The sequence below is a fragment of the Lithobates pipiens genome, unplaced genomic scaffold, assembly GCF_037356315.1.
Source record: "Lithobates pipiens isolate NorthernLeopardFrog02 unplaced genomic scaffold, aLitPip1_a1.2 Scaffold_27, whole genome shotgun sequence".
NCBI classification, from domain to species: domain Eukaryota; kingdom Metazoa; phylum Chordata; class Amphibia; order Anura; family Ranidae; genus Lithobates; species Lithobates pipiens.
The window spans coordinates 133,704,718-133,718,402 of NW_027507788.1; the positions used below are offsets into that span (position 1 = coordinate 133,704,718).

The 13,685-nt window shown below is 44.1% G+C and overlaps 1 protein-coding gene across 1 annotated transcript in view; it reads left to right on the forward strand.

Moving 5' to 3' along the window:
* Positions 1-13,685, forward strand: part of LOC143934136 (serine/threonine-protein phosphatase 6 regulatory subunit 1-like) — a gene marked incomplete in the record, with an annotated part of 277,801 nt that overhangs the window by 62,303 nt on the left and 201,813 nt on the right.

The window sequence follows — 13,685 nt, forward strand, 5'->3', positions numbered from 1 at the left end:
GGAAAATCCTCACAGGCACGGCTTCTGGTCCAAACAGATGATCAATCAGGAACTCATTACAGATACTCGTAAACACTTGTAAGAAATGCCGGTGTGGAATTTTCATTTGTGGTGCTCAGATGTAGTTTGTTCTGCTTTAATGCTAGAAAACTTTGTTAAACTTACATTTTCAAACATTTCTGTGTTTCTGTATTTGTATTTCAGCAACATTCCAACGCTTCTCAGTCACTGTGCGATATTATTCGCCTGAGCAGTGAACAGATGATACAAATACAGGATAGTCCTGAGCCAGACCAGTTGTTGGCTACTCTGGAAAAGTAAGACCTGGATTTTCTTTGTTAAACATACACTGTCACAATTCTCCTTAATGGGTAAAAAAACCTCAGAAGCAATGGTTTTTGTGAGGGGAGAGAATTTCTTTATGCTCCCTAGAACTCGATAGAAAGTTAATCTTGCTCATTTTGGTCTATTCTGTAATAGTTCTGAACCTCCTGCTGCATTCATCACAATGAAAAGTAAAAAGAAGGCAATTAGCACAGTGGTGTCAAAGCACACATTTGTGATGGCTCAGATGAATCAATGTCCTGAATTGTGTTTTGTATGGTTTTATTTAGAAAATATCTGATCCACCGGGTATCATGTAATTCATATAATCTGCTAATATTCTCTAATCTAAACATCCACCTATTTAGATGTATCCTCAATAAATAGAACACCAAAAACAGTTAATAAATGTAAAAAAAAATGTTCTCTTGTTCATTGACACACAGCACCTTTAATCTTGACTTTAGGATTATATCGCCACCTTTAGGAGAGGACTAGGCAGAGCATATAAAAACAGCAAGACTGCACAGTACCGCCCAGGAGGCGGTCCTACTGGCTATAACCCCTCAGCAGCTCAGCAACTTCCAGCAGCTCAGTTTTTTTTTTTCCTGCCTAGTATAAGGACGACGACCTGGCTACTGTGGGGATAATATAGATCCTGGTAGTCTCCCCAGCCTGGCATTGAGCGTGTGCAGACCTTAGCTACGTGCTGGGTCGGGCACGACATGCCCCGCCTCGTCCAGGGGCAGCTGGCGAGCTATATGCTCTGGGGCACACATGACGGGGCTACTGCTGTCCGTGTCAGTGTGCCATGGCCGACAGCCATCCTGTACTGTGATGGGTCTGTCCGTGAATGCATCCAGCAGTCCCTACAGAAGGGGTAATTATGGTCCCACCTGTCTCGGCAGGATGGAGCAACTGGGCATTCCCTGTGAGGTCGACTAGGGGGTCTCTCTATCTCTGCTAAGGGGCCGCTGTGTCACTGGGCATGGGGGGGGGGCTTCTCTGGGCGGTTGGTTGTCCGCTCCTTTTTCTCCCTGTTTTTAGGCCGTTTTTTGAGTGTCTGTGTGTTTGCCATGCAGGGACTGCCCGCCGTGGGAACCGCAGCCAAGTTGTTGTACCGCAAGTTGGAGGTGGAACTGGCAGACCAGTTGGCGCATGGCCTGAACGTAGTCTGTGTTGCGGCCCTGGATACGGCCCCATTGCTCTCTAGAGCCTCAGTATCAGCTGTGGTGCTGCATACCTGATTTGGCTTAAATGCTGGTCTGCGGACCCAGGCTTCTAAGAAAGCACTGGTGGATTTGCCTTTTCAAGGGGAGAGGCTATTTTGGAGCCTTGCTGGATGACATTATTAAGAATGTTACTGAGGGAAAGAGTACTCTGCTCCCACAATTCAGAAAGGGTAAGGAGCTACGCCATAGGCAGGTGCCCTCTCTTTACGCTTAGTAGCTGATTTTTTCATCCGCCCTGGCCTGCAGGTAAGCATTCCCAGTTCGACAAGGTGCCCGCTGATGGACAAAGCGTCCTGGTTTCGCAAGACGAAACAAGCCTGCAAGCAAAATCTGTTGCTGCATGAAGGTTTGCCCCTGCCTGACTCTCGGGTGGAGGGGGTCGCCTTCGGGAGTATGCAGTACAGTGGACCTCCTTCCTTTCCGACCAGTGGGTCTGCATACTGGTTTTGTCAGGCTACAAGATAGTTTCTTTCTTGTCCGCAAAACAGATTATTTTTTTTTTCCCTCTAACCTTCATCTTTGTCCAGCTCATCAGGAGGCCCTGTTTGGGCCAGTACAGAACCTGCTGCTGTGCGGGGTGATAGTACCTGTACCGACACCGGAAAGGTTTCAGGGATTCTACTCCAATCTGTTTGTAGTCCCAAAGAAGGAAGGAGTCCGTCTGGTCCTGAATCTCAAGGTCCTCAACGGCTTTGTGAAAGTGCAAAGGTTCAGGATGGAATCGGTTAGTTCCATGGTAGCTGCACCCCGGGTGGGTTTCCTTGCTTCCTTGGACATCAAGGATGCATCAAATACTTGCATGTCCCCATATGCGTCAGCATCAGAGGTTTCTATGGTTTTCGGTAGGGGACGAACACTACCAATTTGTAGCTCTCCCTTTTGGCCTAGTGATGGCGCCAAGGGTCTTCACCAAGTTGCTAGCCCCAATTCTACCTTGTTAAGGTAACGAGGGATCACACCGGGGGTTACCTGGACGACCTCCCCCTGAGAGCAACTTCTGCCTCAGAATTAAGGGAGGATGTGGCGGTCACCATACAGACTCTCTGGGAGTTTGTTTGGGTGTTGAACCTCCAGAAGTCGGGGTTGGTTCTGACTTAACGCCTGGAGTTCCTGGGCTTGATTCTAGACTCCTCAGAGGGGAGTCTTTCTCCCTTCAGACAAGCTGCAGACTCTTCAATCTGTGAAGTATTGATGTCCCGCAGGTGGTCATCCCTGCGTTTATGCATGCGAGTTCTGGGTCTCATGGTAGCCACTTTGGAGGCGGTACCGTATGCTCAATTCCACACTCGAGTCTTGCAGAAAGAGATCCTGTCCAAATGGGACAAATTGCCGTCATCCCTGCATTGTCAAATTCGGGTGAGCCAACTAGTCAGGGATTCCCTTTTCTGGTGACTGAGGTCTCTGGCCCTTCGGTCCGTAAGTCGTTCCTTCCTCTTCATTGGACGGTGATCACAACAGACGCCAGCCTGACCGGCTGGGGAGGAGTTTGGGGCATACAGTCAGCCCAGGTTGCTGGCGCAGGAAAAATCCCGCCTGCCGGTCAACTTGGAGCTTCGGGCTATCAGGCGGTGCCTCTCCACATGGTCACAGAGGTTACAGGGGCGTCCGGTCAGGATCCAGTTGGACAACGCCATGGCGGTTGGCGCATGTCAACCATCAAGGAGGGACAAGGAGCTTGGCTGCAGTGCTGGAGGTCGCTCACATCAAGCAGTGGGCTGAACGGTGCGTGCCAGCTCTGTTGGCCGTATACATTCAGAGCATAAAAAACCGACAGGTGGACTACCTCAGTCGTCAGCTGCTGGACCAGGGGGAATGGTCGTTGCATCCGGAAGTATTTCAGCTCATTTGTCTAAGGTGGGGCATGCCAGATGTGGATCTCTTGGCTCAATCGGAATGAAGAGAGGTTTGTGGCTAGGTCAAGAGTCCCCTGGGTGATCGCACCAGGCGCGTTGGTGGCTCCATGGGGACATTATCGGCTGATTTATGCCTTTCCTTGCTCAGACTCCTATCCTGTCTGCTACGCTAAGTGGAGGCCGATGGGATTCCGGTGATTCTGATTGCGCCAGATTGGCCGTGATGTCCTTGGTATGCCGACATAGTCAGAATGGTGGCGGATGTTACTTGGCGGCTGCCGATACGGGAGGACCTTCTGTCGCAAGGTCCAATACTTCACCCTGCTTTACCATCACTGGTTTAACAGCATGGCTGTTGAAAGCCAGGTGCTAAGGGAGCGAGGACTGTCAGATTCAGTAATCTCCACTATGCTGAGGGCTCGGAAGATTTATCATCGTACGTGGAAGGCCTACATCTCCATGTGAGAGAAGATGGGGCGGCGTCCGTGTACATATTCAGTTCCAGGATCCTGCTGTTTTTGCAACAAAGAGTGGATCAGGAACTTGCATTAAGCACTATTAAGGGGCAGATATCAGCTTTGGCTGTCTTTTTTTTTTTTTTCAGTGACCTTTGGTGACTCATTCATTGGTGAGTACGTTGTTCAGGGGGTTTGATATGTGGCCCCTCCCAGTTCAACCACCGCTGCCTCCGTGGATTTGAATCTGGTGCTCTCGGTGCTTTAGAAACCGCCGTTTGAACATTAAGGAGATTCCCTTATTGACACTCTCTCAGTAGTCTTTCTAGTAGCTATTATATCTGCAAAAAGGGTTTCTGATTTGGTGGCCTTATGCAAGTCTAACTACTTGATCCTCCACAAGGATAAGGCGGTGCTGCACCTTCATATCCCAAAGAGGTTCCTTTGCATTCTTTGGACGTGATCTGGGATCTGTGGGTGTATCTGTCTGCTACAGCTCCTTTTCAGTGGGTCGGACGCCGTGTTCTTATCGGTGGCTGGTCCGAAGAAGGGCCTGGCGGTCTCATCGGCCACCATTTCTAGGTGGATCAGACAGATCGTGGTTAAGGCTTATGCCATAAGGGGGCAGGCGCCCCCCTTTCCTGTCACTGCACATTCTACCAGGGCGATTGATGCTTCCTGGACTTTCTGACATCAAGCGTCCATTTCCCAGGTGCGTAAGGCGACGACCTGGTCATCCGTTAACATTTTCGCAAAATTTTACAAGGTTGATGTGAGCGCATCTTCAGATGCGTGCTTCGGCCACAAGGTTTGCAGGCGGCTGTTTAAGGTTGCAACTCCTCTACTGAGGAGTTTTTGTTATGGGTGGAGGTTATTTTCTTTTCCACCCCTCATTTTGACACTGCTTGGGGACGTCCCTAAGGTCAAGATTAAGGTGCTGTGTCAGTCAATGAACGAAAGAGAAAATAGGATTTTTGTACTCCCCGTTAAATCCTTTTCTCTGAAGTTCATTGGGGGACACAGCACCCACCCCTCCTATTTATGTTTGTACTGCTTTTTGGCGAACTGAGCTACTGCAAGCCAGAGTGAGGAGTTATAGTCAGTCGGACTGCCCCCTGGGCGGTACTGTGCAGTTTTGCTGTTTTTACATGTTCTGCCTAGTCCTCGCCCTTGAGGGTTGCACTATAACCCTTAGGTCAAGATTAAAGGTGCTGTGTCCGTCGATGAACTTCAGAGACAAGGATTTTACAGTGAGTACAAAAATCCTATTTCTAAATCCCTTGTTTTATGTGGCACTCTGCTGTAGTTCATGACATTTAGTTCTTCCCTATAGCACAGTGCTCAACAAAACCCGGTCGCCAGGTCGCATTGGCGACTAGAATCAGCGACCTTGCGCCTGGGGCAGCATAGCTGGGGGTATCCCGTCTCCGTGGACCCCCCCCCCCCCCAGCGCGATCGCGTCGGGCTGCGCCGCAGGCGGCCGGTAATTGAGCCCCCGGCTTTGAGGCCTTCTGTGATCCTATGGTTCCTTCTGCAATCTGGTGCCCTCTTGTGGTGGCCGTTGGAATTACAACCAACAATGCTAATGGGCCAGTCTTTCTCCATCCCTTTACTTAGAACCCCTAAACAAAACAAAACAAAAAAAAAAAAATATATATATATATATATATATATATATATATATATATATATATATATATATATATATAATATATATATATATATATATATTTTTTTATTATTTATTCTAACACCCTAGAGAGTAAAATGGTGGTCGTTGCAATACTGTCTGTCACACCATATTTGCACAGCGGACTTACAAGCGCACTTTTTTTGGGGAAAATTTTTTTATTTAATTTAAAAAAAAAAAGACAACAGTAAAGTTAGCCCAATTTTTTTTTTATATATTGTGAAAGATAATGTTACGCCGAGTAAATTGATACCCAACATGTCATGCTTCAAAATTGCGCCTGCTCATGGGAATGGCGACAAACTTTTACCCTTTAAAATCTCCATAGGCGACGTTTAAAAAATCTTCAGGTTGCACGTTTTGAGTTACAGAGGAGGTCTGGGGCTAGAATTATTGCTCTTACTCTACCGATCGCAGCGATACCTCACATGTGTGGTTTGAACACCGCTTTCATATATGCGTTCGCTTCTGCACGCAAGCTTGGCAAGACAGGGCGCATTTAAAACAATTTTTTTTTCTTATTTTAACTTTTTTATTTTTATTTTTTTTACTGTTCTTTTAAAAAAAAAAAAAAAAAAAATGTGTGTCACTTTTATTCCTATTACAAGGAATGTAAAAATCCCTTGTAATAGAAAAAAGCATGACAGGTCCTCTTTTATATATATGAGATCTGGGGTCAGAGAGACTTCACATCTCATATTTACACTAAAATGCAATTTAAAAATGGTCCCTCTAAAAGCTATGGGCAATGACTTGGAGACAGGTGGGGGGCTGGGGGCTATCTTCCCCTCACTCGTCTCCATGTCAGGCCAGGGACAGGTCCAGATCGCCGTCACGGACCTGGCTCCTAACTTTTTTAGCTGGCTCCTAGATTCCAAGCAAATTTGTCAACCCCTGCTATAGCATATTGTGAGGGGTGGGCGGAGCAAAGCGGAAAGTTCAGCATAGCCTTTGATGTCATGCAAAGAACGTCTAGCAGGGAGGAGACTGTCACTCATTCTTATTGGAGCCGCTCTGCATTGTCAAATGGGGTGGTGCCTGCTGCCGCCACATAAGGGGAATCGATCTGGGATTAGGCATTGATGGTCATCTGCTGGAGCTGCTCTTTGTCAAGTGGCGCGGTGTCTGTCTACATCACATAAGGGACTGCTAGCAGGAAGAAGACTATCAGTTGTCCTTGCTGAAGTCACTCTGCATTAACAAGTGGGGTGGATATAATAAGGGTAGTGGGAGAAATGTCAGGTACCTGCTGTTGCCACCTAAAGATGATGTAAACAGTCACTTGGGCGGCTTCCAAAGAGCTGAAAGATGCTGGTGCACAGCTTCTAAAGAGGAATCTGCCATAGCATGTGCAATGAGCATGGCACTGAATAATACACAGAATCGCCTAGTATTCCATTGCTATGCTGAATTGGGAAGTCGAGTAAATCTGCAGGCTCGACCAGGTTAGTACTAACAATCATGACATGCATGATGAATTGGTTATACAGATGAATACCATACTTTTACATGTAATGACCAAAATTTAGGTTTAGTGACACTGGGTGTAAACTCGCATATCCCTCACATATACCCAGTGAAGTGAACAGCCTCAGATGATACACGAGGATGAAACCAATCTCCCTACGTAAGTTTTACATATATCTCTTGTCTTCACCTTTATATACTGTTTAGAAAGTACACGTCCTGTTAGATTTTTTTTTTTCCCTCATTCCCCTGTAGGAGTGGATTATTTCTAGACACTGAGACAGCTGATTGGAGGAAAGCACACTCCCTCCCCGCACATGCAGTGGTTGCCTGTGAATAGTTTAGCAGTGTGCTTATCTATTTATAGAAACCTCCCTCACACCCACTTCTATCTCCGTCTGAGAGCTTGCCAAAAGTTTTCAGGCTGGAAAACAGTGCAGGACAAAGCTACGGGACATAGTGCTTTGAAGATTGATTAAAAAACCAATACAGATAGATGTGTCCAGCTCAAGTTTCATGAATCGGGTTTACATCTACTTTAAAGGAGTTTGTAAACCCTCCAGGCTTTTCACCTTAATGCATTCTATGCATTAAGGGAAAAACCTAGTGTTGCAGCTTCCCCCCAGAGCCCCCCTTTTTCTTTTTTGTTCCAGCAACGAGCACAAGCAGCTCCAGCCGCTGTCTCGAGTCCTCATTGGATTGATTGCAGCAGGAGCCATTGGCTCCCGCTGCTGTCACTCAAATCCAGTGACATGGGAGCCGGGGGCGGCGCCAATTCCTGCTGTTTGTGTATGAACACAGCAGCTGGACTCGGGTGCACGCCCGCACGAGTGCCCCATGTATGTGGCTTTCTGTGGGGCCACTCAATGAAGAGGAGGAGGTGGGAACGCCGCCTTGGTACCTCAGACAGGGAGTATCGGGACAGCTCTGTGCAAAACTCTTGCACAGAGCAGGTAAGTATAACATGTTTGTTATTTTGGAAAAAAGAAAATGAACCTTTTGCAATCGGTTTAATCTGTGGTTAATCTGGCCCCTTAACTTTATCAGAGAGAATCAATTTTTCTTTAGAGTATCCGATCAGTTAGAAAAGCCATGATCAGATTTGTTCTCCTTATTACTCTGGTTAAAAACATATTATAAACATATTATAATTAACCCAATATCAAACTAATAAATGGGTTTTAGCTTTGATTATGGAAATTCTTTCAAAAATTTGGACTTGCGGTTCTTTTGTCGTTCCTGTTTTTAGTACTGCAGATGTTGGGGAGAATCTGATGCTGTAGATGTTAGAGAGAAGCTGGTGACAACCAGACATGTAAAACATAAGGCAAAGAACACAAATCATAAACATTCAAGCCTTTACACCAGTGGCTTATAAACTGTGACCCACCTCCCTCCCTCCCATCCACCTCTTTTGCAAAGTTTTTATCTGTTTTTTTGAGCACTATGCTATGATTTGCATGGGAACAGTCTTTAGCGTTCATAGAGAAGAAAACGAGACAAAACAAATGCATCCAGTTAGCAATAATGGCTTAGAACAAAATCTACTGTGCTCACAGGATCACTAAAACTGGGAAAATAGGAATTTGTAAATTAAGATTATAATAAAACACACACCCTACTTAATACGGTATGTGAAAACCTAACTCAACATAAATACAATTTAGTGCAATATCATAAACGACCACTAGATGTCTCTAGTGGATTGACATGAAAAAAAAATCATAAATAAAAGTGCAAACTATAAAATGATATGCAGTACTCTAAAGTGTATACAATATGTAACTTCCCCTGGATTCCTCCAGTGGGTATCAAAGTTAAGAGTGCAGTGTCCAAAGACTTACATCAAATGATTTCCGATCCACATACAACAGATTATCTCCCATTGGTCGTTTGTAATGACAGAACCAAGCTGGATCAAATCACCAGGTCTCCAGTCAGGCATTGGAAGAAACGACCTCCCATAGTGAAATCCGTATGGTTTATTATAAGATATAACGCTACAATAGTACTTAAAACAAATTGGGTCACTTTTATTCCTATTGCAAGGAATGAAAACATCCCTTGTCCCTTGTAATAGACAAAAAGCATGACAGGTCCTCTTAAATTTGAGATCTCTGGTCAAGTCCTCATATCTCATATTTGGACTTAAATGCAATAAAAAAAAAAAAAAAAATTGTAATTTGAAGAAATGACAACAAAAAATGGCCCTTTAAGACGTATGGGCGGAAGTGACGTTTTGATTTGCTATGGTATTGGTATGTCGGCTCATACATATATACTGCCGCTCATCAAAGGATATCCAGTCCAGTTCAACCCTTCAATTTGATGATTTAAAAAAAAAACTAAAAATGTATGCCTTATATATTTGACTTAATATGTACTATATTAACCCAATATAAAGTATTCTTGGTAATTTAAAATTTAGATTTAAATGTTATGGATCTTGGTAGAATATATGACACACTGCCTTTAGTGGAGGCTTGAAAAATACATACTCCTAATAATGTTGCACCATCTTGTGGTGGTTTAGGGTATTACCCAAATGTCCTGTATGATTAATCCAGTTGGAACAGCTCAGTTACATTACATCTTAATTAGACTGAAAACTATTTAAATCTATGTCAACATTAATACCTGTGGGATTAAGCGTATTCAATTAAAAATTACACTCCGTTTCATTTTTTTTTATGTACTTTGTGTCATGTTTCCCCCTCTCCAGTGAGGTTCCGCACTATTCCAAAGAAAGAAGCTAAACTGGGATCCCTTATCATGATATACCCTAATGTGGTTCGAGAGACTGGGGAAGCCTTTTCTTATAATGTTAAGATGCTCATTCATTCTAGTACCCAAATTTCGTGTAGTATGCCCAACATACTGCAACCCACATGGGCAGGTGATCAAATAGGTTACATGGGTCGATTTTAACATGTAATTAATTTCTTAATACCATATTCCCTTCCTGTACTAAATGATTTAAATCTGTCTGCTTTTCCTTGTAGTTTTGCATGCTTTACATTTTTGGCAATAATAGAACCCGGTTTGATCTAGGAAAGTGACTCTCAATTTTAGAGGGTCATGAATATTAGGGGCTAATCTGTTCCTAAGGTTGGGTACTTGATGATTAATAAATTGGGGATTCAATTTGATAATGTGTTATCCCTTAATAATATTGGTGAATGTTTGTTGACAATACGTTCCAATGTCTTGTAATCTCAGTTAAAACTTGAAGCTAGGTGCTTTTGAGCCTTTTTCTAATCCAGTTCCATGACTTGTTGAATGGGTGCCAGACGCTGGTCATGAAAACCCTTTTCTTTAAACTTCTTTACCACCATTTCAGACAGTTTTAGTCACCTGGACTGTCACAATTGCGACGAATGTGCATCAACTGACCTTTTGGAATCCCCCCCCCAAGCCACTTAGGCTGATGACAACTGTCTGTGCGGATGTAGCTGTTCCTGTCAGTTTCTTTGAAAAAGGTTTTGGTGTTAATCCTCCCCTTTTCATCACCACCAGGTCCAAGAAACAGTTCCTGCAAATCCCAACTACCAGAAAACTTAAATACATAGCGGTTGTTGATGCATGTGCGTGTCACCGCCGGCCACTATGTCCACCAGCCACCCTGATCACTGCCATTTACTAGTAAAAAAATAAAAATGCCATAAATGTATTCCCTATTTTGTAGACACTATAACTTTCGCACAAACCAATCAATATACGCTTAATTTTTTTCCCCCAAAAAAATATGTAGAATACATATTGGCCTAACCTGATGAAGAAATTTTTTTTTTTTTACTTTTTGGGGGATATTTATTATAGCAAAAAGTAAGATATTGTTCTTTTGTTTATAGTGTAAAAAATAAAAAACGCAGAGGTGATCAAATACCACCAAAAGAAAGCTCTATTTGTGGAGAAAAACTACATAAATTTTGTTTGGATACAGCGTTACACAACCGTGCAATTGTTGGTTAAAGCGACGCCGTGCCATATCGCAAAAAATGGCCTGGTCATTAAGGGGGTAAATCCTTCCGGTCCTTAAGTGGTTAATCATCAAATTGAAGGACTGAACTTGATTGGATATCCTTTGGGCAGCTGTGTGTGTGTGTATTGATGTGACCTATTCGTGGCACATGACCCTTGACATCAGACGTTGGGTGTAGTCGAGTGTTATACATTACTTCTGCCCTTGTGGGACGCAGGTGGAGTGCAATTCACGTCCCTGCTTCCATTTTCATTGTTTTAAACTGTACTTGTTTTAAGTGCTATTGTAGCGCTATATTTTATACTATGGGAGGCTGTTTCTTCCCATGACCGTAGACCTGGTGGTTTGATCCAGCTTGGTTTTGGAGCTTCCATTGCTGAATCGTTACAAATGACCATTGGGCGATAATCTGCTGTATGTGACTCCTGTAATGGGCATCATATAGATCTGTTGAGTAGGCTGCGTGACAAGTGTTGGTGGAGGAACATCATCCATATTAATCTTATTGCTGGATCAATACAACTTTATATAAATCACTTGATGGCATTTTTTTGGTACTGCACTCTTAACCTTGATAACCACTGGAGGAATCCAGGGGCAGTTACATGTTTGTATGCACTTTAGAGCACTATATATATAATTTTTATAAGATTGCAGGTTTATTTATGTAAATTGATTCATGTAAATCCACTAGAGACATCTAGAGGTCATTTATGATATTGCACTAAATTGTGTTTATGTTGATATATGGTTTCACATATTAGTAGGGTGTGCGATTTATTATAATCTTTACATATTAAAGCTATCACCCTTACCACGAGCAGCCCCTATAATTAAATCAAAGTTAGTAACTTTTGCGCAGGTAAGGGAATTATATACAATTTTCCCCTTTAACTTAAAGCAGAGTTCCACCCAAAAATTTAACTTCTGCTTTATGTGCAGGTGAACCTCCCCCCCCCCCCCCCCCCCCCCCGACATTTGGCATGTCAGGGAGGAGCAGGTACCCTGCTTTTACAGGCTCCCCCCTCTGGCTCCATAGTGCTGGAAGGAAGATCCACCCCCCCCCCCTCCCTGCAATCTTCTGTGACGCGTCAAAGGTCCCAGAAGATTGGCTGGTCTTTCACAGTGCGGCTCACGCATGTGCAGTGCGCGCCTGGCTGTGAAGCCACGGCTGGACACTCGCAGTTAGAGAATGCCGGCACCACAGAGAGGAGGGGGAGAGGAGCTAGGCTTCCTGCATTGCTGGTGATAGGTGAGTGTCTGATTTATTAAACAGTCAACAGCTACACTTTGTAGCTGCTGACTTTTAAATAGGCCTGACCAATCTCAAATTCTGCTACAACAATGCAAAAAGTATGGTCAGAATTTGGCATGCACAGCAAGAATGCATGGATCAATCGGGCTTTGTTTCAATGGTTCAGGCTTATTGTGTGGTGGTGGTTGTGGGGAATGTTTTCTTGGCATACATATAGTCATCAGTTGAATGTCGTAGCTTACTTTAGTGGTATTGCTGACCATGTGCTCCCCATTATTTGTACTGTGTGTATGCCTTCGTTCTGTAGATCTAAAAAGGTTTTCAGATTTTTATTTTTTACTTTTTTATTTTTTATTTTTTTTTAATTGCAGAAGTTTCTTCTGTTCTAAATAAAGCATATCAAATCGCCTAGAAATGTATTCAGTTTTCATTTTTTTCATCCATTGGGGACACAGTCTCTTACGTTTGGTTTATACTTCTGCCTGCAGGAGGATTGGGCACTGGCAAACAAGCTGTAGGCCAGTCTAGTGTAACCCCTCCTTTTACCAGCGCACTTAAGTTTGTTGTTGTTTTTTTTTTTTTTTTGTTAGTGCCCCTGGAGGATGGATGTCTTTGATTCAGCTTTGATATTTAAGACTGTCCCAATTCTGCTAGCACCATTTTTATTAGCCTTCATTTTTTTTTCTTCAATTGTGGCTGTTTTCTACATCACTGCTAGAGGAGGTCTCTTTGATTGCAGCTATCTGCATGCTTAGCCTGGCTTTTAGAGTGCTGCGTACAAAATATACTGGATGTTGTGGGGTTGCCTTGAAGTGACCTTCAGGCACTGGCTTCCATGTAGACCACTTTCCAGACTCCGTTCTGGCTAATAATCTGCAAAGCACTTTCCAGATGCAGAGCTGCTGACATTGCCTCTGTGCTTGTCCTCTCTGAATACGCCAATCTGTCATGAGCCACAAGGAGATCCCATCTTCAATCCATTCTTAGTAGCAGAAAGAGTCAGCATAAAAAGGGCCCGTTAGTTCGACTGGCAGAGGCGCCCAATGTGGTTGTTCAAAGGAGAAATAAATCAATTGGATGTTTTAACCACTTGACGACTGCCTCACGCCGGTATACGTCAGCAGAAGGGCTTGTACAGGCAAACTAACGTAGCTGTACGTTGCCCTTTAAGAGGCAGCCAGTGGACGCACGCCCGCGGCAAGCTCCATGAGTCGGGTAGCAAATCCCGTGGACTCCATCGCTGCGATTGCCTCACGGAGAGGAAGAGCAGGGAGATGCTAATGTAAACAAGCATCTCCCTGTTCTGCCTAGTGACAGTGTCACTGATCTCTGCTCCCTGTGATTGGGAGCAGAAATCAGTGACGTGTCACACGTAGCCACGCCCTCCTACAGTTAGAAACACTCCCCAGGGACACACTTAACCCCTA